Here is a 27,234-nt window from a genome sequence, read left to right as displayed (position 1 = left end):
AAATAAAACAACGTACTTTATAGGGGTGGCAAAATGGGTCAACTTGACCCATTTTGACCCAACCCATTTTTGGCCTGTTAAAAATGGATCGGGACGAGACACCAACACATGTCAGAAAATACAACCTACACCATTCTGTGACGGGCTAACGGGCCAGCCCATCTGGCCCGTCCTTCTTTTTCGTAGCTTTAAAAAACATACACAATTACCCTTAGGCTTTCCCACTTTGAAAAATGTTTCACAAATTAACCAAATAGAAAGTGGTTTTTCCATTAGAACCATCAAACAACATTCAATGTTCAACAATTAACATTCAATCATTCTTCTCACTTCCAAGTAACCAAATCCTCTAAAATAAGTTGTAAAAGTAGCTTATTATGACCCAACAATTTGGCTATCACAAACAAAGGATCCCTCATAAACAGGGAAACAATACTTGCCAGATACAAAAAATAACATAATTCCTCACATACAAAGGATCTCATCCCCAAGATTTTCCTTTACAATTTTCTTGTAATATTCCTCCACTTCATGCCTATCTCCATCATTACCTCCAGAACCCAAAAAATTGTGATCAACACTACCTCCAACATCTCCTCTGCTTCCACCTATGTCATCACTATAACACTTTACCCCAAGCCCCTTTGAAAGATAAATTTCTTTACCACCACCAACCTTTTCTTGTTTCGGGTTTCTATCGTTGTATGGGTTATCTTCACTGTTGCAAAGTTAAAAAATGACGTCAAATCCCAACCAAGAATAAACCAAGAACGATTAGGGCAAAAAAGGGAAAATCCCAAAATTACGAACGAACTTGGCTCGTTGTTGTTAGTGGATCACTGTCAGCATTGTGGGTTTCGTCTTTGTCGAGGACCACTGTAGTGGTCGCGAGTCGTTTCTTCCTCTTAGGTTCACTCACTTCTTCTCTCGAGTTGTATAGCGAAAGATAGGTTGTGTTTGCTTGTGAGAGAAAGAAACCCATGATTCAATTTCACAATGATCAAATGGGTTACCCCTACTCTTTCAAGCATAATAATTATACGAGCCAGCTCGTTTCAAAATATTAAATGGGTTATGGGCCACTCCGCAGCCAACCCATTATGCAACCCAACGGGCTTACAAGCCAGACGGATCGGGTTGATACAGGCTAACAGGTTGAATATCCTGACCCGACTCACTCTTTTCCTAACGAGTTAACGGGTTGGCCTATTGGGCCTAGCCTATTTTGCCACCTTTAGTACTTTATTTGAAACAAAATACTACTTAAAAAACTCATTTTGTATCAATTTTGTTTTGAAAAATTTTTCATAGGAAATACTTACAAATTTTGCTATGAAAGAAAAATTGTAAGAAATTGCTGCCAATTTTTTTACAAAATATTTTGTATGAAACACTTTTCGCAAAAAAATTTGTAGGAAATACTTGCAAATTTTATAATTTTGTGGGAAATAATTATCCATGAAGGAATTACCTGCCAATCAAAATTCTTGAAAAAAATGGCATAAAAAGTCTTTTCTTGCAAATTGTTTTAACAAATTTGCAAGAAAAATCCCATGTAATTTGAAAATTTCTAGTAGTGAAACTAAACCATATATTTACTCCTACAAAACAAAATTAATATTAATTGTTCTTTTCAAAATTTTAATATCAACATGAAATGAACACCTTGGTGGAGACATTCATGTATTGTGCTCGATTGAAATTCATGAAATAAACATTTATTTTAATTTCAACAATATAATAGCACTAACCTAAATGACATATATTCACCAAAAGAGAATGAGGTAGTTCAATATGATCAAAGAGAAAGTTCTTAGGCAAAATGGGACAAGAAGATACAAAGACCATGTTGCCTAGAGTGAATATGAGCATAGTCCGAGCTAAAACCATATCACTCTTTTGTATGTTCTCGTACCATAAGTGCAACAAAGAAGATGAAAATAATATTATTTACAGAAATTAATTTTGGCTTAAATGCTAATTTGGTCCCTATTTTAATCTAATTTGTTCAATTTGATCTTCATTTTGTTTCAATGTTCAATAATGTTCCTATTTTCATAAATTTTGGACAATTAAATCCTTTTCCGTAACTATGTTTAAATCGTTAATGATTCATATGATGTGGTCTAATTGAACAGTTAACAATTTAAAAGTCATGACAAAAAAAGACCTAATTGACTAAGGTGTACTTGGCTAGAAGTACACAAATGTGTGCAGCTTGTGAGAAATTAGTTGGTTTAGAGATGAAAAGACTTATTAGTTCTCTTACATAACTCAGGCATACTTGCTTGCTTACCCGCTTACTCAAACAAGAACTCAAAGACATTAAAACATCGCACTGACTAGTTTTTTGGCACTAAGAGTTCTATTATAATATTGAGCCATTAATTTTTATGTTAGAGGGTCTAGATCTAATATAAACAAACAATAACCATATGAAATGATGTCATGCCCACCATAAATATTATCCTTTTACATAAGCTCAGGCATTTAACAATAAAAAAAAGCTTGAAAAATTTGCAAACATGTCATGTCACTAATACTTTTTTTATGTCAAATTTGTCTTCAACTAGACACATTTTTCGCTAATGCAATAGTATTTAAAGATCTCTTATTTTGTTTATATATTCTACGATAACAATTCTTTCTTGAGAAACATGATACATGAGAAGATGTTTTTATTTTATTTTATTTTATTTAGTATTGAAAAAGTGATAATTCAGATGGTAAAATTTTGATTGATATTAAAAAGGTTTTAACATTAAAAAAAAAAATCAAGTGTTAGGATATTGAGTTCTTTTTAAGTCATTTAACTATTTTCCAATACATGTATAGTAACCTGTACAATAATATTAATTATTCGTATTATATAATTGTGTCTACTAAAACGAATTTTCAAAATTAAAATAGTGAAAATCTTCAGATTTTGTATTTTACAATGTCACAAATTAGATTAAATATTTTGCTCTCTAATTTGCATTCAAAATAATGTTTAAATAATAAAAAATTATGAAAAAATATTGATCATTTAAAAATATAAAAGAAAATATATTCAAATATTGCAAACTACATTATGTTTTATTCAGGCAATACCAACCCCATTCTTGCATATGCACCACTACCTTTGTTTGGTATTTTTTTAGTTGGTAAAGAAGCAAAATGAAATCTCAGTATTAATCTCAATCATGTAAGAACCACATGAAGTCAACGTCCAATAACATGTTTGCTGCGACCTTTATGCTTATCAAATCTATTAAAATCGTATATATGTGAAAACCACTTGATTTCTTTGGAGATTTGTTCTTTCTTCTTGCTTAAAAAGAGTAGAATAATTATCTATATAAACTATTCTTGTTTAAAATGTAAAGACTTCAAGTAAGAGAATTCGAATCATTTTTCTAGATTAGAATCTTATATTTCTTATATTTATTGAGATATTCTCTTTATATATATTTATATATACCGTTGAAGTTAAAAATATGAAGTAATAGAAAATAAATCCGTGAGATTAAAGGCATGGAGTATTAGAGAGTTTTAAGTATGTTTTCGTCCGTCATATTTAAAATTGGAATTCGTTCTTATTTAAAACTTTGATACATTTTGATTCATAAACTTTGAAAATGAATGAATATAATCTTTTTAACCTAATTACGTTAATTTTTTTTAGGTGCCACATGCATTTCCCAACAAATATTAAATCGAAAATGTGTCAAACGGTGTAAACAACTTCAATATTAATATGAAACGCGCTCGACACATCAAAAAATGTTAATTTAATTGGGTTAAAAGGACTACATTTATTCATTTTAAAATTTAGGAACCAAAATGTAATGAAGTTTCAGACAGAGACAAATTCCAATTTTAGGTTAAAGTTCAGGGACTAAAAATATACTTAACCTAGTATTAGAAAATAAACTTCTTACTAAAAGCTTTTAGTAATAGAAAACAATCTCCTTAAACTAAAATCTTGGAGTGCTAGACAACACCATCCATTTATACTCTTATAAAACTTTACTATTCTAGTAACCAAATATATTTCTTGAATTAGTATAAATCTATAACACCCCATTTAATTAATAGCGTAATTAAAAGAAGCGTCACACTAGAATAATATCTTAGCGCAGTCCCGAAGTTTAAAAGTAACTCCACACAACCAACCAAAATGCGTAACGATGCCAAAAGAAACAGTTACAAAATATTCTACAGAAATCAACTTGAAATGTAAGGGACAGATGCTACATGGGTCGTGGCCTTAAAAGAAATATCATGGATCAGGATCTAGCCCACGTGGGCTACGCAGCGGAGTCACCATTTCCCTGTTCACCACGAGAACCTCTCGCTTCTGCTCACATCAATAATTTGATGATCATCGCAAAAGAGAAGAACCACACACAAGAGAATCAAACAAGCAAAGGGTGAGCTAGAGCTAAAACCATTTCATTAATGAAATCAGATACATATTCACAGTCCATTATACATATATCACACAAGCATGTTACGACCTTCCAAGCAATACACTAAGACTCGACTCGACTCATCCAGATACATATAACCTGGTCGGATTCAGTGGATGCTTGCACTTGTGGTGGATACCTCTGCTCACCCCTGAGTTGCTCACCCCCGAGCTATGTGTTACAAGTATTACAATGAATCAATTTTCCCTCACCACAAGGTTAGCCCTTAATGAATTTCAGGCCTCTTGCTACTCTCACCACAAGAGTCAGTTTGCTCTAGGTGAGACTAACTGACCCCTTAGAGTGTTAGGATGCAACCTTACCTTGAATCCTTACCTAGTTATACAGATGGGGCACCACCATGGACACCACTAACAAGGACCATGGAATTACGTCCCGCCCACTGAAGCACGACCCTGAGAATCTCACCTACAGATCCCAAGAAATTACGCACTGACTCGGACCAAATCATATTCATAAAACCAGGTAATATTTATCATGCATGTATATACATCATGTCAACCCTCATAGCCAATCCCCTTTCATGTTCCAGTTCAAATTCATACCAACTCGTCATACTCCACCCATGAGTATAGAGTGTCAACTCATCTCATTACCATGTCACATTCATAACCAACCAATCTCATATGCATCACATGCCAAGGATTTATCCAAGTTCACCATTCATAACTCATACACCCTTCCATTTCATGCATACTCATTCATTTCATATTTTGACATAACAATGCAACCAAACATGTGTTTAATACCCAAAACAAAGATTCAAACAGTACCCACACGTTCTCTCGCCCAACTCTCGCTTAGGCCAGAAGCCCTCGCTCAAGCGAGAGGGGTTCCCTCGCTTAAGTGATAGACCCTCGCTTAGGCGAGATCGCGATAGAGGTAAATGAAGTGTTTCTCGCGTACTGGCTTAGGCAAGTCCTCCCTCGCCTGCGCGAGCCCGCTCCTCGCCCAAAAGTGAGGTCCCTCGCTTGGGCTGCAACTGCAGCGACCCAACCTCGAACTCCCACGCGAGCTCGCGTAGGCGAGCGTCTCTCGTCTGAGCGAGATCGCACCTCGCTCAAAACTAAGACCCTCTGCTTGAGCGAGAGCTCGAGCGTGAGCTGGGGTTGGTTCTCTGCAAGTCTTGCCTAAGCGAGATCAAGTCACTTGGGTGAGAACAACAGACCACGCCACTGTTCAACCTGCATCAGTTATAATTTCACACCCAGAAATATTTCCAGCCATCTCATACGTTCACAATAACATGCCATTTCAATCAAACACCATACAAACACACAACCACAGAAAACGCATCACGCAACCAAAGGGTTCTAGCTTCCCTTACCTGGAAAGAAGCTAGTAAGATATTCTCGATGCGCCCTCGACACAGAACGTAAGAGCGCAACAACTCAAGGAATGAAATAAGTGGCTGGAAGGAAACCAAGAAATAGAGCAGAATGAGTTATCGAAATGAAGCTCAAGGGAACTCCACAATAGAGTTAGAGGGAAGCTACTACGAGTTCAGGAATAACTTACATGGAGTGGAAAAAGTTGAAGTTCGCTTGGAGAGGGTGACGGCTAACTCTAGCGGAGCTCTGAAACAAAAGGGACAGTGTTTAGGTTCAGATTGTGAAAGTGAGGTTGAAAGGGAACCCTAGCAGCTTTAGGGCCTTAGCACCCTATGGGCCACCCTTTAGGCCCAACATATTAAGGTCAGCCCTTAAACATAAGGGTAGCAAATTAAAATTGGGCCTTACAAATCCGTTTAAAAATTAGTTTAGGTCATCTATAATTTGGTTATGTGGGACAACTTAATTAATTATTTTGAACTTTAAGACCATGATGGCTGATTTACTGATCGAACATACTCCGCGGTATCGATTCATGATCCTTAATCAAACTTTATGTGATTTTTTTTTATCATAGACCATACATAAACGTTAATTAATATATTTAAAGGATAGTGTATTTCTTTACATGATTTTTGTTTGTTCCCAATATTTTGTATCCTCTATTTTCATTCTTTTGTAATATATTTTATGTGATGATATATGATTGTTGAATTTTGAAGTGTCACCTTAAGTGACACACTAGATCTTATAGTGATATCTAGTAGAATTGTTTATAGAAATTATACTTTGGTATCTGAAAAAGTAGCCAAATTGTTGGGTATTGTACTCCTTTCTTATGTGGAGAAAAGATCCAAAATTTGAGAAGCTCATGTCTCACTTAACCTAGCAAAGAGGGAGCTGGAAAATAAAAAGACAGAAAGAACAATAAAGTCAGAATCCACTGAAAACCCTAGCACATTGAGGGAGAGATAGAGGAAAAAATATGTTCACGTTTTTTGCTGAGTTGCCATCCTAAAATCGGAATTACGGATAAGTTCACTATTGGATCATGCTGAAAATTTTATAGTAGGTTCAAAACACATTTTTTTTTCATTCTGACCAGTTATTTCATCAATGCGAGGACTGAGTTGGGAGAAATTAATTTCACACTGCAACAATGATTTTATAGGTTTTTTCTTCCATTTGTGCTTTGTAACATCCCTAGGGAATATTACTTAAAAATAAATAGTAAAAGAAATAATTATATTAATAGTCATCTTTATAAAAATTCTAACGCGGGAAAATTTCAATTTATTAAAATAGCGCGCCAAAACTTATAACTGAATTCATAAAATGTTACAAGTTCCCAAAATTTGTATTTAAAACATAAAATACATATGAGCAAAACCCTAACCCCGTAACATCTGCTCCCATGTAACGAATTACACGATCATCGCCAAACACAAACAGAAAGGGTGAGCTGAGAAAAATAAAATAACAAGCATAAACAAAACGAGATAAATCATATACCCATCTTATTCATTATATAAAATTCTTGGCCAAGACCCTAACCCCAAGACTTAGCAGTCTTCAAATCATATAATTGGTTAGCCTTGAACTCGGGAACCTGATGCTCACACGAACCTGCCCGCTCGTGGTCCTGCCTCTACGAACCTCCCCGCTCGTAGTCCTACTCTACGGACCTGCCTACCCGTAGTCTAACACATGTGATCCTCCAGCCCCCGTACCTCCCCGTACGTGGCATCTCTCAACGTGAGCACGGAACATACGAACCTACCTCGCTCGTATCCCCACGTGAGAGTAACTAGATATGAACCTCCCCGTTCATATCATCACATGTCAAACAACATCCATGAACCTACCCGCTCATGGCACAGCACCTCCCGATCCAAGCAAAGCATCTTTATCAATTAAAACAACACAACAGAAAGCAAAGAACAACAGCATCTCCGCCTGGCTCGGCCCACACACCGCTAGGTAAAACCGTTCCAGACCGCCTGGCGGTATTCACTCACCGCCAGGCGCCAGCGTCCTCCCAGACCCACTGTTTTCTCATCACCGCCTGGCGGAGCTCGACGTGCCGCTAGGCGCACCTTAGTACAGTGCACTCTCCTGTTAAATCCATCGCCTGGCGGGTATCAGTGTACCGCCAGGCACCATACCAGAATAGTACTTTTCTGGTTTATGACACCCCGTTAATCCAATCTACCATTTAACTCAGTCACAAAGTTCACAGGAGAACCCCAATATCAAGCCCTCGCAATAGGTGAATTTACAACCAATCATATGTAACCAAATACATGGACTTTTACTCCTATCAATCCACTCACTTAAGTTCTCTTTAATTTAACAAGATCTTAGACATAAAATTACCACTTCATCCATCCTAGGAGACTGCTAGCATTACAGTTACCTTTTATCACACCCCTAAATATACCGCATGCTCTTGTCAACTCCACGGTCCCTTACTCCTCTCATACCCAATTCATATGCTCCTTCCCTCTTTTTGCCTTCTTCCATCCTCCCTTCATCCTTGACTAACATTCCAATACCTAACATTTCCTAATCCCAACCCTTGCTCACATTTTCCCCTATTCGATCATCAACCTACCCTACATTTCCTTTATACTTCTCTCATGTTTTATTTTCCATCCAACACACTCCAGATTTCTCACACCACTCTGATAGAACACTGTCGCCTAGCGGCCAATTATCCACCGCCAGGCGGTGCATCAGATCATGGGTATCATACCCAGATTTCTGCACACGCGCTCAACCCCAAAATTCCAGAATCTGATTTCCGCTTTTGCTTCTAACAATGATCATCAATTTCGCATAATTTTATTAGACATGCTCTCCATCATATCACTCATCATATCCCATTAGATTTCAAGACACAACATTACATACCCAATTCAATAACCATCGAATTCTCTCCTTTATCCCACGATTCCTACCCCAATGACAATCTAACGCATGTCAATACCAGAAACATCAGGGTCTTTTACAACCTCGCAATTATAGCCGTTAATTGCAATCCACACAAAACAACATACAACACAGTTCAATCAAACAGTATCAATACAGCATACATCGCCTGACGGCTCAATCCCACCGCCAGGCAGTTCATAGCAGAAACAACACTTTTAGGTCAAACTGATGTGCCGCCTGGCGGCACCTGCATGCCCGCCAGGCGATTTCTGGGCAGATTCCCAGAATTTTGCGTGGAACAGCGTCAGAGAGAAAGAAAAACTTATGCATTCTTACAAAACAACACATAACTAATCAAACACGAAATATAACACAGCAGGCAACTCCCCTAACCTGGATTCCTTGCCAAATTTGAATCTGTATGCCTATCCTCTCACTAAGCCTCCTTAGCCTTTGTTTCCAGTCCAAGCCTTGCTGATTTCAGCCCTACCACTTCTCTCAATCAGCCCCAAAACTAAGAAAAAACCTCGCTTATGGTGAGTACGAATTTATAGTGCACTCTTCCTCTGCTTATGACCTTCTCTCTCACAATCACTCTCACTTATTACCCTTTTAGTGCCTTAGACGAATTTTAATTAAGAATTACACCTATGCTAGCCCAATGTTCAATTAACCCTCTGTTTTCCAGCCCTTAGGTTACCTCTCCTTTGGCTGCTAGGTTTCTAGTCCTTTCACATTCATGCAAAAAGAAAAATTTGGCAAAAAGAACTTATTTAGTTATCACCAAGGTTTGAACCCACACTCATACATATACCCAACCAAGGCCAAACCATTCAACCAATCCTTATTTCATGATAAATCCTACAATTCTAAGAGTTTATCATGACACCACGCATTCAATATATAATTACATAAAAATGCATAATTTAATAACATCCAAGTGACACACATAGGACTCAAACCCAAGTTCCCACACACAATAAAGTACTCTCAACCACATGAGCTAGTACTTTTCCACGTCATAGTCCCTCACATTTATTGCTTTAAATGTTCTCGCTACCCGTCCTAATTAAATAATTAATTAAATAACTATTTAATTTTCCCGGGTCTTACATGCTTCTTTATTTTAAAGATATGTTGCTTTGCTAGTTGGTTAGGTGTTAGCACTAATTTGTACAGTTGATTAAGAGTCATTTGTACTCTTGTTGATCATAGTGGAACTATTTCTTTGGTCTGGATGACTCATGGTTTTTATCCTTGATTTGAGGAGTTTTCCATGTTAAAAATCTTAGTGTCTTTATTTGTGATTGTGGTGATGTATTATTGTTGTTCTTTGATAGTTGTTCCTGATATGTTCTTGCAAGTTAGGGAAAATTATATTCGTTGCATTTTCTAGTATATTGTTTGTATTGTTGTTTTCCCATCACAAATGAATAAAATGATGTTTTGACACCCATAGTTTGTAGGTTGTGAAAAGCAGATAAAAAGATTTTGGTCATTCATATTCAAGGCAAATTGTGGGTTCATATTTGATTTTTGAAGGAGTTTGATACAGTAGTTCCAAGTCTTTTATGCATATATTGATAAATTGAATTTTTGTTTCTTACATGTTAATTATTGAAAACTAATTTAACTATAATACTACATATTTGTATTTTTTTAAAAACATGTAGTTGTAATATTTTATATTATATTTATTTTAATTGTAATAATGTTTGGCATATGTTATATAAAAATTTGAAATAAAAAAAAAACACGCAGACTCATGATACACAACACAAGCATAACTTCAATATGGTTATGTTTTATTTCAGTTTAGTAACTGCTTTTTCTCTTTTCTCTCTTATTTCAAACAAGAAAATTTAGAAACCTTCCTGGATCAAAGACCATTTTTTAGCCTATAATAGGAAACCTCTTGCAACTCGAACCTATTAGCATGAATATTGACATAAACACCAGACACAACACCAATGTAGGAAAAAGTTTTGACTGTGATTATTTTGGATATTGGCCACCAAGTTTGCATTGATATACCTCTGTGCTACGGAGAAGGATGAGGTCATTTGAGACATGCGGTGAGGTTGTACCTGAGGGAAGTTCGTGTGCGCAGGCAGAGGCGTGAGGCATAACGTATGAGGAGAAGACGAGAATTGAACGAATGATGATGTGATTAATATGGTGGATTCTAGTGATGTCACTTATTGTGGTTATCATGTTGCTTTTCTTCCATAGTAGGTCTTGTTTGATTTAAATGGCACTATTTCTTCTTTAATCCCTGAAAGGAGGGTTAAAGCCCTTATCGCTTATTCCCAGAGAGCTTGGCCTCATAGAGTTTGCGGAAGGAGTGCTAGAGAGTGATAAGGATAACGTAGGTGGTCTTGTCGAGTTGGACGCCCTTAAGACACATGTGGGGGATGAGGAGGTAGACGTTGTGAAAGATGTGATTGTGGCAGATGGATTTGGAGAGCGAACGTAAGGTGAGAGGTTAAAGATTGAATAAAATTGATGTGAATTTTATTGAAAAATCAAAATGAATTGGAAAAGTATGGAGAAGGAAAATTTGAGAGTTTATATTTATTAAAAAATGGTGGTTATAAATGTCATGTTTTACTACAAAATATGGTAGTTTAAAAAATGACAGTTAAAACTACCACATTTTACATGTAAAATGGGGTGGCAGATCTTCAAATATCGTATTATGTTGTAAAATGTGGTGATTTTAAACAACTGTCGTATTAAAATTGTTACAATTTATACAATTTTTTGTAGTGTGGAAGTAATCATTGCATAGAACATGGAAGTTAGAAGTCATCATTATGTTACATGTGAATGCAACTTGCTACAACCAATTACTAAACCAGAACAACTTGTTATTGGTTGTTTCAAGAGTTGAAGAAGTTGAATTAATGAGTAAATGTTATATTCAACTGTCAGTTTTTTTCGTGGAAACTTGAAGATGTCAATGAAGCAACCTCGAGTAACCTAAAACATGTTATTCTTCAAATTTGAAACCTGTTGGACCAATGTTGTTGGACTTGTTGCTGCTAGTTGAAGAAAAAGAAACTAGTGAAACCTAGTTAGAGTAAGTCGCACTATCCAATCACTATTGCTAACTTATTTGGAGATGGAATAAACATTTAACTTGTTCAACTTGTCATATGAGTTGATTGTAAATATACTTCATATTAGTTCAAGTCAATTTTAGTAATCATTGCCTAAGTAACCTTTTATAACCAATTTTGTCCATTTATTTTTTAGTTTTCAAACCTACTTCATCCTATGTAAGGCTTGAACTTGACTTAGTGAAAGAACACAATCACATTCCTACATTCCTACATTTTGAAACACTTTTAGTTTTTTTTTATATAATTTCAATATTCTTTGCACAATTCAATATTTCATGTCTCAATTTCGAGATTTCTAAAGTTTTGTAATGTTGTTCAAGATTTGAATTCATTGCAAGTTAAGTTTGTTGTTTTCAATTCTTCTTTCTTTCATTGTTTTTGCATTGTTCTGTTCATTTCCAATCATATTTTACAGTTTTTCTGCCCATTTTAATTTCCTTTACAATGTTTTCAATTCCTTTTGTTAATTATAAATTAAAAAATCAAAAACATGATCACAAACATTCAATTTTCATCCTTGCATCATACTAAATTCAATTGTTTTTTGAAATATGAATTCTAATTATGTTAGAAAGTGGATTTTAAACCAAACTCAACCTTACAAAACCAACTAGTAAGGTGAGGTTTGCAATCACTTATATATATATATATATATATATATATATATATATATATATATATATATATATATATATATATATATATATATATATATATATATATATATATATATATATATATATATTATGAATTAGCCTTATCTTTAGTTGACGTGGGACTTCCAACACACCTCACTCATGCCAAGGTATATATATCTCGTGTGTGAGAATAACCATTAATTGGTGGTCTAATAGTGGTCCGCTAGTGGATCATGCAATTGACCCAACAAACATCAAATTTCGGTAGGAAAAGTTCTAACTCATGGCTCGAATATCATGTTAAAAAGTGAACTTTATGCCTAAGTCCACCTTACAAAATCAGTTTGTAAGGTAAGGTTTACACCTACTTATATATTGTGAATTAGTCCTATCTCTAGTTGATGTGAAACTTCCAACAAATTAGTCTAAAATGATATTCATGTTCTAAGTATTTAGAAATCAACCCTTGGTCTTATCTCTTATTTCAGATTTACCTATTTCATCTTATTTTCTATTTTCAAACCTATTTTCTGAATTTAAGTTTTCAATTCTATTTTCAATTTAGAGCGATGTTTTTAATATGTTTCCATAATGTGTTTCATGTACCCGTTTATAATTCAAGTTTCTTTTCAAACTTCTTACATGATCATAATGGTAGTTAATTCTATTTAGTTAGGGATTTTAGTTACACACTTCATTCTCATTTCAACACTACTTTAGCATTTCATATTCAGGCCATGCATTCTATTTTCAATTCTATGCACCGCATTAGTTATATTTTTGTATCTATGATTCAATTCCCTTTCCAATTCGGTTTTTTATTTAATATTTCAATTTTACCCATTTTAGAAAGTTAGGTTTAGTTTTCCTTAATTTTTTATCTATGATTCAATTCCCTTCCCAATTCGGTTTTATCCATTTTCTTGTTTCATTGTGACCATGATCACTTGACTTAAAGTATACTAATTCATTTGCACTACTGTTTTGGTTCAATTTTGCACCATTTTATTAATTCAATTCTTCATTGATGTTTGTTTTTCATTTCTCGTTCTAGATTTCATCTAACACTTGTTGTTTCAATCTACTTCATTTCATTCTATTTTAGTTGTGCAATTCAAGTCCACAATGCTTAGTTTTAGATTTTAGTTCTATATGCTTTTCACTATTTCAATACCAGTTTGTTGTATTGTTTTGTCTTCTAGTTTGAATTTGCTCATTTAGATTCATTTTAAAGTTTTAATTTTTTTCATTGGTCCATTTATGGTTCAGTCACCATGATCCATTTTTTTAGTTCATTCAGGCATTTCATTGAACATCTTTTTGTATTTACATTTTCATTGAGACATTTCACCGAACACTTTAATTTGTCCCTATTACTCATTGATTTCCATTCTTTTCATTATTGTTTCATGTTTCAATATACTTTTCATTACTTTATTTGTTATCATCAATAGTTCTTGCCCATTTTAATCCAGTTTTACATTGTCTTTGCAATTTTACTAACTTTTATCGTCATGCATTCTGCCACTACATTCGCTTGTTTTTCCTGTGTTGTTTTTTGTTTATTGAAATGTTTTTATTTCATGCTTTAGGTTAGTACTTTTAACTTAAGATCACATTTCCTTATATTGACACATTGGTTGATCTGATACTACATTAGGAGAAAACTTTTGGATTTTCCTAAATTTGAATGCAACCAAGGGTTTAACAGTCCAACCCAAACATTTCAACACTTGATGTTCAACTTTTTGTTTTCAAAATCTTTTCCATGTCTAATCAATGATTTAAAATATGTATAAAGCATTTTGCACATCTAACAATTTATACTCTTGAACATGTTTCCAAACTCTTTTAACATTTGATGTACCTTCATGCAAGACTTCTATTGTATCCCACACATTCGTTGTTAAGTTGCATTAATACACTATGTAGAATTCATCAACATTTAGAGCATATGTTATAATATATTTTGTTATACAATTGTTTTGAGCTTTTTTATTTTCATAATCAGATCATTCAGATCAAGATTTTTCAACAACTTTACTACCAAGAGCATGCATAGGAAGAGAAAGACCATTAATAATTGACTTATGTTTTCAACAAACGTGGTCCATGACCAAAGTGATTGTGTAGATTTTAAATTTTAAATTTAATTTTTTTGTGTAATACTTATAAGCACTTTCTCCTTCTTACAACTAAACAAACCTTCAAGGTCGTGCAATGTTCATTGCCTACGACAACCAACTACAGAAAATAGACCAATGCAAAATCGATGACAACAATTGATGTGAGAACAATGACTCCAACCACTACAAAAAAAAAGGATTATCGACAGGCAATATCCACTAGTTATCATAAAAATCCATCGACAAAATGTTCATCGGTAAATTTTACAAACGGATAGAAATAATTCGTTGGTAATTACCGACAATCAAATTTCATCTGTAATTATTGACAATCCATTAATAATTACCAACAAATTTTAGTTGTTGATAATTAATCTATCAATAACTATTGTGATTTGTTCTTTTTCCTTCTCCTCTTCCTTCTCATCTGCCTCCTTTTCCTTCTTCTTTTTCTTCTTTTTCTCTTCTTCCTCCTCCTCTTCCTTCTTCTTCCTCGTCCTCCTTCTTCCTCCTCTCCTTCTCCTCCTCTCCTTCCTCCTACTCCTCATTCTTCCTCCTTTCCTTCTCTTGCTTCGTTACCTTCACCAATGCTTTTGTCGTTACCAGGTTTGATTCCCCATTCTCCTTCCCCACCTCATTCTTCTTCTCACTCATCTCTAATTAATTTAGCACAAAATATTTTGTTAAATTTGACAAGAAATTTGGTGTCCATTTGCCAATAAAAAAATCAATTATTGATGGATTTTAAAACAATTCAATAAACGATGAATCTATCGACAAATTTAAAAAAAAAAGTTTATTGACAAATATTTTGTAAAATTTAAAAATAAAGTCAATTATTGATAAATTTTACCCAAAATAGTGAAATCTCAAAATGGAAACTTTAATTTCATTTTACCAAAGAATATATTTGTTCAATCAATACAGTTCATTGAAAATTTTGTTTTTTCAACAATTTTTTTACATCAATAAAATTTCGTTAATAATTTTTACAGTTGACGCATCTATTTCGGTCACGACACTTAGGTTATGATTTCGAAGAACACCACATTAGGACCCGGAATGGTGATAAGTGCAACTCCACCCATGACTAGGGATGTCAAAAAAATCTGTACCTGCGGTATTTGCGGATAAAACCTGCAACGGGTAGGAAATGGATATTAAAAATGGATACCTGCTACCCATGGGTACGGGTATTTTTGATACTCGCATGTTAACGTGGCGGGTATGGGTATCATAGTATCCGTACCTGTGGATACCCATACCCGCTAAACTTTAATTCACAAAAATGCTCTTATATATATATATATATATATATATATATATATATATATATATATATATTAGTAAAAAACATTATGACCTAATTTTTTCTAAGTTGCACATCTTGTTTCCAGTCTTCATTCTTCCAGCTTCAAGTATTTGTATGTTGTCTTCTTCCAGGTACACTCCTTAACATTCTTCTCTTTCCTTTCTTTGAAATTGGGCATATATACATCAAACCCTATATAGACAATGACGTTTATGGTATGCTTGTTGTCAAATGATGGAGTTAACAAAATATGAAATTAACACTTTTACTTAGATATTTTAATTAAGTGATTGTTAGAAAATTTTAATGAACTTCTTATGTTTTTCGGCTCCTAGATTAAAATTGGACAACTTGAAACTTTATACAATGTTGCAAGATGTGGACATTGATGAAGTTAGTAATTTCTTTAATATTTCATTCAAAAATAAACTACAATATAAATTGTTAGTGATTTTTTATTTGCTTGTTTTTCAGGAATCAGTCGGAGAAAGTGGACTTGTTGATCCAAGCACTAATTAAAAAATTTCTATTATGTTGAACATAATTTTATATTTACTTTTATAATTATTTGGACTTGTATGAACTTGAGTTTATTTGAACTTTATTTCAAATTTATGACAATGATGTATTTTATTTTATTTTATTTGAATTTATGGTTAAATATTTATTTTTTAAAATATTTTTATAAATACCCACAGTACCCATAGATACCCGCGAATATGAAAAAAATAGGCAGGTACCTGCATAACGGATACTTGACAAATATAGATACAGATACGTGATAAATATTTATCCAGCAAGTAAGGTACATGAGAGTTTCTACCTGTACCCTACTCGTTCCATTAACATCCTTACCCACCACACTACAAGCTCCAGTAATGCAAACTTTAAATTAGGTTTTGTGTACAAGTTAGGTTTCAAACAATGATGAAATAATAATATTTAAAACTTTATATTTCAATTCGTAATTATAATTACATTTATTCAATAATTAAAATAAAATATAATTTATATTAACATTTTTTTATTTTACACAATTTTATTGACTGATATGCACGGAACATCCAAGATGTCATTCAATAATTTTAACATTTCGATACCATATTTGTCAAGCAGAAGCTACTGTTTATTTGACCGTTAGATAAATTTATCAATAATATAAAGTAGCTCAATTTGTCAATCAAATAATTATCGATTAATGAATATTACCGACAGATAAGTACAATTAAAAATTAAATATCGAAAATTGTTCTTTTCTTACTTCGTGCTTAATGCCCCGAGATATACTACCAACGAAAAAGAATTATATTCATTCTTGATGTATAATGCCAACGGATATTTCCGTACTTGACTCTTAATTTATCCATGGAAATTTCGGTTAATAATACCTTTCATTATTACCATTACTTTCCCTTATTATTTTTATCGAGAAATTGATTTTATCCGTGTAACGTCGTATTTAAATATTAACTTTAATTAAATGTAACGTCACACAAAATAATATTAAGAGCAAAATTATAGAGTATATTATCACTTTTTACAATAATCTAACCTGAAGGAAATTAAGGCATACCACCATACCAATACAAAACAGGATAAAATTTAACAGCATCCAATATAAAGGCTCAAAGAGCAACGTAGTACATGGGCTACAACCCTAAAAGAAACTCGAAAAAATGATATCTAACTCAAAGCTATGCAGCGGAATCTCCATCACCTTGACGACCATGAGGAGTTCTCACATCTGCTCCCATTAATGAATTGATGATCATCGCAAAAGAAGAAAACACACCCAACACACAAGAAAAGCATAAAGGGTAAGTTAGAGTGGAAAAATGTTTTATCATGTAATTGCATACAATTTGATAGCCAAAGATACATACATCAACCAAGCATGTGATAACTCGCAAACAAGACACTAAGACTCAAGACACGACTTATCCGGATACATATAATTAGTCGGATTCACCAGATGTTTGCACTTGTGGTGGCCTCTAGTTCTTTGCAGAGCCAATTGCCAATGGGTTTCACCCTACCACTCACAAAGTTGGTCTTCAAACATCTAAGGCCATTATCCTACCAAATACTAGGACCTCCTGCTACTCACACCACTTAAGTCAGTACACTCTACGTGAGACTCACTAACTCTTTAGAGTGTCAGGATGCAATCCTTACTTGAATTTTTACTAAATTATATAATAAGGCACCACCATGAACTGTGGAATTACATCCTAAGTATGAGGCACCACCATGAACTCCCACTAACAGGGGTCATGGAATTACATCCTGACCATGAGGCATCACCACCCAACCATTGTGGAATTACGTCCTGACCAATGAGGCACCACCACGAAACCATCGTGGAATTACGTCCTGACCGCACCAAATTTATGTTTCTCCAACCAAGACAAGTCATTATACATACCAATTCCATATCAACCTTTGTAACCACCCATCCCATTCATATTACATGCCAAGATCATGCCAAACTCATCAATTCAGCCCACACAATCAAAGATTACATGCATATTCACATACTTCATGCTTTAAATAGAGTATTCCAATTAAATCCTACAACCAACAACCAAAAACATGGCAAAGAACACAAATCCCTACACCAGTCTCGCTTAAGCTAGGGACCCTCGCTCAGGCGAAAGGGGTCTTTCGCTCAAGCTGCAGGTCCTCGCTTAAGCGAGACTGCCAACAGAGAGTACTGTAGTGTTCGCGAGCTCTCGCTTAGGCAAGACCTCCTCGCCTGAGCGAGACTGCTCTTCGCTTAAGAGTAAGATCTCTCGCCTGAGCTGCAACCAAGCGAAACACAAACAGACTCTCACGCGTTTTCGCTTAGGCGAGCCCCTCTCACCTGAGTGAGATGACACTTCACTCAAAATAAGAGCTTTCCGCCTGAGCGAGAGCTCAAGCAGGAATCTGGGTCAGTCTCTACTTTTCTCGCCTATGCGAGACGAGCTCGCTTGGGCGAGAATATTAGTTCTCGCCATTGTTCGTACCTGCATCAGCCATACATTTCATTCCAAACCACACATCGAGGTATTCCAGGCAATCACAGTAGCATACAAGCCATATATGAACACGAAGCAAAGTTAGAACACGCAATCACTTAAGAAAATATGAAAACCATAGCTTCTCTTACTTGGAAAGAGCTAGTAACAGACTTCGACACTTAAGCCAACGAACCCAACAGCTCCAGGAGCAGACTCGAGAGCTGAGAACAGCGGCATAAAAAGAATAATAGGGTTACTACTGTGAACCCTAACAGAAACCACGAAAACAAACTTAGAAAGGAGAGAGTACGGTTCAAGAACTAACTTATGTGAGACGGGGGTGAGCTTTTGAGCTAGCGTGAACAAGAGATAACCAAACCCTAGCAGAGCTTCTGCTAAGAACAAGGGAGCGCTTGAGAAACTGATTTTTCTAAAAGTGAGAAGAAAGTGAGAGTGTTAGACTGGTTTAATATAAAATTTCTTTTACCGATTACTTTTCTTACCTAAAGTATATTTATAAACTCACTTTTCAAAAATACTCCGATACATTAATTATAAGGGATTGAAATTGCTATGTACTTTTTTACCAACTTTTTAGCTCTCTTCTTTCATATACGGTTTCCTTGTTTTCTTTAATTCTTTAAATTTAGAATTTGTTTATGTTTCGTTTCTTATCTTTTATTTATGATTTTCTCTTGAAAACATAAATATTTATATGTTTATTCACATAATGATTCTTACGATATAAAATGTGTTCTTTATACCTATTAATAAGTTGTTATCACATATTCCACGCAAAGGAAAGTATAATAATAATAATAATAATAATAATTTGTTTAAACATACAAATTTATACTATTTTGGAAAATTTTATTTAATGGACTTTAAAAAAATCACAAATTAAAATAAAAACAAGTACTAGCTAGCCCTTTTTCAAGAATCCATTTTGCATAAAAATTTTCATAATTTTTTTTATATAGGTTTAAAAAGTGATTCTTTAACTTCTACATAAGTTAGAGGTGATAAAATAAATTAATCCCCTGGATTTAACATTCGTATTGAAATAGCCATTAATGGTAAAAGGTTTTGTGAAAAATAATCAATTGTTAAAAAACTACTGCTGATTTAATATATATATATATATATATATATATATATATATATATATATATATATAAATAATATTATATTGAAGCGTCTGAAAACGACATTCTTTTCTGAGTTAGGTAATGAGGAAAACAAATCTCACTACCGACGAGCCCACACATGCATGCATGCCACATGAAGCCAACGTGACTATTTGTTTGCCATTTTTTCTACTTAGATTTCCACGAAAAAAAACCTAGTTCATATATCACTCCTGCATGCTCCACGTGAAGTCAACGCGCAGTACCGTGTCTATTGCGGCCTATATGGTTAATCAGATCCAATAAAATCGTATCCACTCAAACAATTTAAATTATAATACTACATATTCCATTTTTTTAAAATCCACGTTAGATCTTGTAATATTTTTACTTATACTTGAAATAAATAAATTTGCGCGATCTACTTATGTTATATTAAAAATTGAGAAATAAAATCAGGCTACCACACTTATTTGACTTCCGATTACCATTTTCTTTATTTTCCCTCTACTCGTCTTTTTCTACCTGTATAAATTTATAAATATATAAATATAGGAGGACTATAAGATTTGTTGAAATATAAAAAAATACAGAAGGGAAGTATTAAATTATGCTTTTAATTTTTCATTCATATTTTCTGCAAATATCATTTGATGAACAATATTGAAACAATAATTCTATATATCCTAGTTTTGTCAAGAGAAATGTAATAAATGCAACTTTAATGCCTAACTAATTCCTATATTTAAAATGTTGTGGGGTCACGCGTATTTACAATAATTGTTCTTTTCCTTTTTTTGGTAAGATTCTAATAGTTAAATGTATTTATTTCTTTCTGCGTGGTGTGCATTTTTTTTATTTGTCCAAATTAAAGTGGTTGTATGAAATAAATAGTTCTTCTGAAATTGACAATGCCTAATTCATGAAATTATAAAGGAAAAATATATCTAACTCTTTGTCTAAGAGAACTTTATCCTTTAACCATAATTAATCTGATTAGTTCACATATTGAAATCCATTTTGATTTTATACATAATCAAAATAAGTAAGTTGCGGTAGATCCCAAAAGCTTCATAACTTGTAAATGTTTGTCGCATCAAAATCTAAATTGCCATAACCATGAAATTATGAGGGTCAAGCATAAAGAAATTCGGAAATGATTTTTTACACTAGAAAAACCACTTAAAACTTAATTTTAAAGAAACAATAGTTATTAATAAATAAACTTTTGTATTTATTAAAAAATAATAAATATAATATAGGTGTACAAATTTTACAAGTGTCAAAATAAGATAATCCAAAAATACTTTGGATACCAACAATAAACTCAGACCAGCAGAAGTCATATATATATATATATATATATATATATATATATATATATATATCCTTACTTTAGGGTGGTTCAGATCCCGAAGTGGAAAAAAATGCATTAAAGTAAATATAGTATTTTGAACATGACAGATTGGACCCGTAAGGATTGGGGAAATGTGGGTCAATCAATTGAAGTTATGGCACAAATTTCCCGCATATATATAGTCAGATTATTAATGCTACCATAAAACCCTGTATAAAAACATTACCTTCTACATGCTCATAACATGCACCCATTTATATTAGAAGGTAGAAAATGAATTACTATATGAAAATGGGTTCATATAGGAAACGCTCACTTCATGTTCTGTGAGAGAATAAACCTTTCATGATAGAGGGAAAAATGGAAACAAATTCACATACCTATGCGTCAAAAAAATTGTTGTTTTATGCTTCTTTCTCTCTTTATTTGTTCTCTCAACTCTTGCTTTTGTTTTCTCTATGATTTTTCCTCCTTTTATACATATTGGAGAAAAAACTGAAAACTGAAGTGGACTTGGGAAGTGAACACTAATACGAAAACATATCCTAGATTATATGTCAATTCAAATATGAAACAACAAATCATTTGTTATTTGAATATCGAATATATGTGATTTTTGGGTTGGAGTTAGTAATGTATATCATAACCGGTCAATGATACATTTCAAACAGTTATAACTAGTGGAGTTAAAGAAAAAAGAAAATGTGATCTGAAAAGGAATGTGGATAACAATTATATGGTGCAGTGACGGATCTTGACAAAAAATGTTGGAGGGACCAAAGTAATATAATTTTGAGATTAGTAGATTCGATCATTAGTATAATGCTTTAAGAAATGAATTCTCTAATTGAATTGATAATTAGTCTAATGCTTCAAAATATATGAAGAAATAAAGTTTATTTTCTTTTCATCAATAGTTTTTTTATCACTTTTAAAATAATGAATTTATAATTTTATTCTTTATCAATATATATTTTTTTTATGTAAATAACATTAAAAAATAATTTATCATAGTATTTTTTTATAATTGAGACACATAATTATTAAAAGAAAAATATATTATAATCAAGTTATAATTAAAAAACAGTTATGAAAAAACACATAATACACTATTTAATTTTCTTCTATATTCATAAAAAAATGAATATACAAAAAGGCTCATGAGATAAAAAATAATGTTTTTCATTATTGAGACGAGAGACAAGAAAGGGATGCGATAAATGAGAAATGAGAGCAAAAATAATAAGTTTGTTTCTAACTTTTTTTTTTCTTCAAGAACAGAAAGAAAATATATGAGAGTAACAAATGATTACAATATTGTAGTGAGAAATTATTACAATTTGTAAAGAACTAAAAAGATAATAAGAAAGAAAATGAAAATTATCTTAAAAAATATTTGGTAACTCTTTTGATTCATGTTTTGGTTTAAAAATGTTAAATTGGTCCTCCAGTTTTTTTCAATTTTGTCCCAGTTATTGAAAAATTGATACAATTTGATCTTTTACGATAAATAACGTTAAATTTTTTAAAATAGATCAATGACTTTTTTATTAAAATTAAAACTCTTAATATGGATGGCTTGCTTTGTTGGTGTAATTAACATTATTGTAGGATCAATTTTTGACAAAAAGAGGAACCAAAAATAAATTAAGCCTAAATATTTTTATTCTTTATTATATTTAATTTTATTATCTATTAACTAAATTATGTGTTTTATAAAATAAATAAAAAAAATACACAATTTAATTTTCATCAATTTCTAAAATATGTTACCTACAATTTAATAAATTATATATATATATATATATATATATATATATATATATATATATATATATATATATATTATAAATTAAAAAAAATTAAAATTTTGGGGGGGCCGAGGCCCCTCCCTGCCCCTATTAAAATCCGTCACTGATATGGTGTATCTGAAATCAAAGAAATGGAACTATATTTAGAAAAAAACAAGCCTGATGCGGAGGAAATTTTATGTATGACACAATTGAGAATGTGGGCATGGATAAGGAGCAAAAATGACAAGGCAACTTTCCCATATTTCGATTGGTATGTTTGCCCTATGTATTGTATTAGAACATTACTGTGACAGACTCTACAACGACATAGCTAGAATATTGGGTGCATATTTAAGTCAGAAAACAAACTAACTAACAAAATAAACCATCTCAAGGGACCAAATTGATCAAATAAAAGGCAAAACATAATGCATCAAGTATGATAATAATCACACGAGATGGGATAGCTATGAAACAAAAGAATGGGGTTGATGCAAATATGAAAAGATACAATGCAGTAACCACACTCAGACAGTTTAGCCTAGAGGTTTGCTTTTGCATAAATTAATATACAGGTGCAAGGACATATAGGAACAAATGTGCTACAAGTAGAGTGTATTATCAATGCCACATCAAAGATGCACACTATCACAAAGTGAAGGATCGACATTTATACAATACCAAATCTGGAGGATGGAATGAAATGCATCATGAGAAGTGACAATATGCTTCAGTTTCAATCCATTTTAAATTGGGGTCACACAAATTTGAACAACGGATGCAAGAAATTTATTTGGAATGCTATAGGATGCACCACTAGAAGTTGCATAATTATGGGCAGCACCGCAAAGGGCTCATTAATCTTATAAGAACTTCACATTCAACGGTTGCAACAAATATCACTCTTTAATTGAAAGGGTATGAGTTGCATTGGTATATAGAAGAAATGTAATCTTTACTATTGAACTAAGAATGGCCAAGACAAATCTTAATATGTGAAAACAAAAGATATTTATCATTGTTGTTAGGGCTAGAAGTGTAGGAATTTGTTGGAATTAAATGTAATATCATTGTTGTTATATATCTTTTTGCAAATATTATTATAGATTTTATTTTTACAAATTACAACTTTTATTAATTATATATTTATTTCTTTAGTTTTCACAAATTAAAAAAACATGTATCTATTTTTACTAACTTTGTGTTTTTAATTATCCCTATAAAATTAAGTATCGATATTTTTTTATTTAACTTTTACTATATAATAAGAAAATAAGTATTTTCACGGTATTGCAGTAAAAAGGTAAGTAATGGTAGAAAGATAAATTTCGTTTGGATGTCAAAAAATGGTAGAAAAGAGGCCAGGTGTATCAACTAACCTTGATTTAAAAAGAACAAGAAAAAAGGTGTAGCACCTGATAAGGTGAGATGTAACAACGTAAGATATAATAATATTCGTAAGATGTGAAAATCTTAACTTCAAAAATAAAATAAACTATTTTAATTATAAATTTAAAGATCAATTATTTATAATAAAAATTATTTTAATTATTAATAATTTTATAAATTAATATCTAAATTGATATAATAATTAATTCTTTATTATCATAAAATGATGATTATCCAGATGCTTTTGTACTAAAGATACAATTTTCACTATGATTAAGAGTTATTTTTTTTAAATCATTATTATATACAGTACACCAAACAATCGTTTATCTTATTATGTTTTTTAATCATTATTGTGTTTTTTATTCGATAAAGAAAAAGTTGTAACATATTGAGATCTTTTAAGCTATTTAATTAGTTTCCTAATACATGTATTAACCTACGTAATAATAATAACAATTCTTTTTATAATTACATTAAATATATTTGTAATACATCTAAAGTTGAATGTGAAACTAGAATTAGTTTTTGTCCTAAATTTTAATATATTTTTGTTTTTAAACTTTAAAAATATAGATACAGTCATTTAAATTCAATAATATTAAATATTTGAACTGAAATATATGAAAAAGTTCAAATACCGTATTGTAATATTGTTTAACATGTGAAAAAAGTATAATGCAGTTGGGTTTGAAAAATTATATATTCACTTTTAAAGACTTTATATGTTTATATGATCTATTAACATTGTATTTATAGGTAACCACCTACTCTATTTGTAGATTTGTTATTCTTTCCCAATTTTAAAAGATAAAATTGAAAAATAGAATTAATTTTCATATAAACTAAAATTAATTTATATTTCATCTTATTTATAAAAGGGTAAAGTATGTTTTGGTATCTAGAAAGAAGTAAAATTGATAAAATTGATTACACATATATGTTTTGACTCCCGATTTTGTGAGTCGTATAAAACAAATCAGAACGTGCTGGTCCTTCTTATTCAAGGGAGACTGTGAGTTCAGATCCGATCTTCCATAGAGTTTGATCGATGGAAAAAAAAAAGAAAAAAAGGCACCAATAATGCATATCTTCCAGAGAGGATATTTAATGGATACCTAAAAGAAAATAATAGGCACGCCTATTTTAGTTAGATGCACGGCGATTTTTAGTTAGGGCGGATACAGGTATACCCTACTCTCATTAACCTTTTTTAGTAAGTTTTTTTTTTAAAGAATTTAAAAACATAAATTATTTTTATTATTGATCGAAATATTAATTATTAAAAGATATTTTAAAATTCTGGTTTAATAGTCTTTTCAACTTTAAGATTCGTTGAAATTATTTTATATTTTTAAAATTTTTAATTTAGTTTCTGTTTTTTTTAAATCAATTGGATGTAATCTTTCTATTAATATTCACATCGTTCTGATCACAATGTAATTAAGAGTATAAATAATGTTGTGGCAGTACAATGACCTCACTCATTAAAATGTTTCATCCTCTATAAATTTGCAAGACGACAATAATGCATAGTTACTTCTACAAAGATAAAACAATAATTGGAGAAGAAAAACAGTAGAAGAAGAAATATAACTCCCTGAAAATGACTTTGTCCACCTCTGAGACCATGCTCACACTCGTGAATTATGATATTAGTAATCGTGGATTAATTTGATTTGATTTTTTTTTCTGCGAAAATAATAATAGAATATCAGGAAACATAAATTATATCTTACCCCTAATCATTGATTTTTCAGTCCGGTTACTCTTCGGTTTATATGTATTTTTTCTAATGTTGGCGGATTGGATCCTTAGGGGATTATATGTGGAAAAGATTCAGACGATCAAGTTAGCAAAGACTCTCAAAGGTCAAATAACTTATTATTGAATTAATGAAAGCGTAACTTTAATTGTTGAAGTTCACATGTATTTATAGAGTTATTAACCATGTTTTACGCCTTTAATGGGCTGGACCCCTATTTATTGCGGTAGGCTATTGTTCGGGCCTTGACTGAGCCTTTGCTAGACCCAAGTCCCGAGTTTATGATCTGACACTAGAAGTCCTATTGTTATTTCCTAAAAGAGTTGGCGGCTTTTACTCATGTGTGTTATTATTCTTAAAGTAGGTGGCGCTATGTATGTTTTATCATTTTGTGCGGCTAACTAACCATCTATTCTTTTTTATGATAGGATTAGTCTTAGACAGTTTGGACCGAGTAGTTAGCAATATCGGTCCTGATCGTCTAGGTTTAGTACATTTTCAATATGAAGTCATCAAATTCAAACTTGATCAGTAAAATATAATTTCGTTTAAATTTTAAATTAAATCCAATCATTATTTTTCAATCGATTATAAGGAAAAATCTGTATTATTTATTAGATATTATCACACAAAAAAAATTGAATTTTCCTTTAGATGGGGTATGTGAACTTGTCTTAAAATAAAAGTAGAATTGAACCAACTTTTATATATATATATATATATATATATATATATATATATATATATATATATATATATATATATATATATATGTTATGTATTTTAGAAAGTAAAAATTAAACAAATAAGCGAAAAAATAGACTAAAAAAATTAAAAGGGAAGTATTTAAAAAGTAGGAT

The sequence above is a fragment of the Vigna unguiculata genome, chromosome 4 (genome assembly GCF_037176805.1).
Source record: "Vigna unguiculata cultivar grain cowpea cultivar isolate G323 ecotype 2 chromosome 4, ASM3717680v1, whole genome shotgun sequence".
Lineage (NCBI taxonomy): Eukaryota > Viridiplantae > Streptophyta > Magnoliopsida > Fabales > Fabaceae > Vigna > Vigna unguiculata.
The sequence above is the reverse complement of the archived record's forward strand: the minus strand, read 5'-3'. Positions refer to the sequence as shown.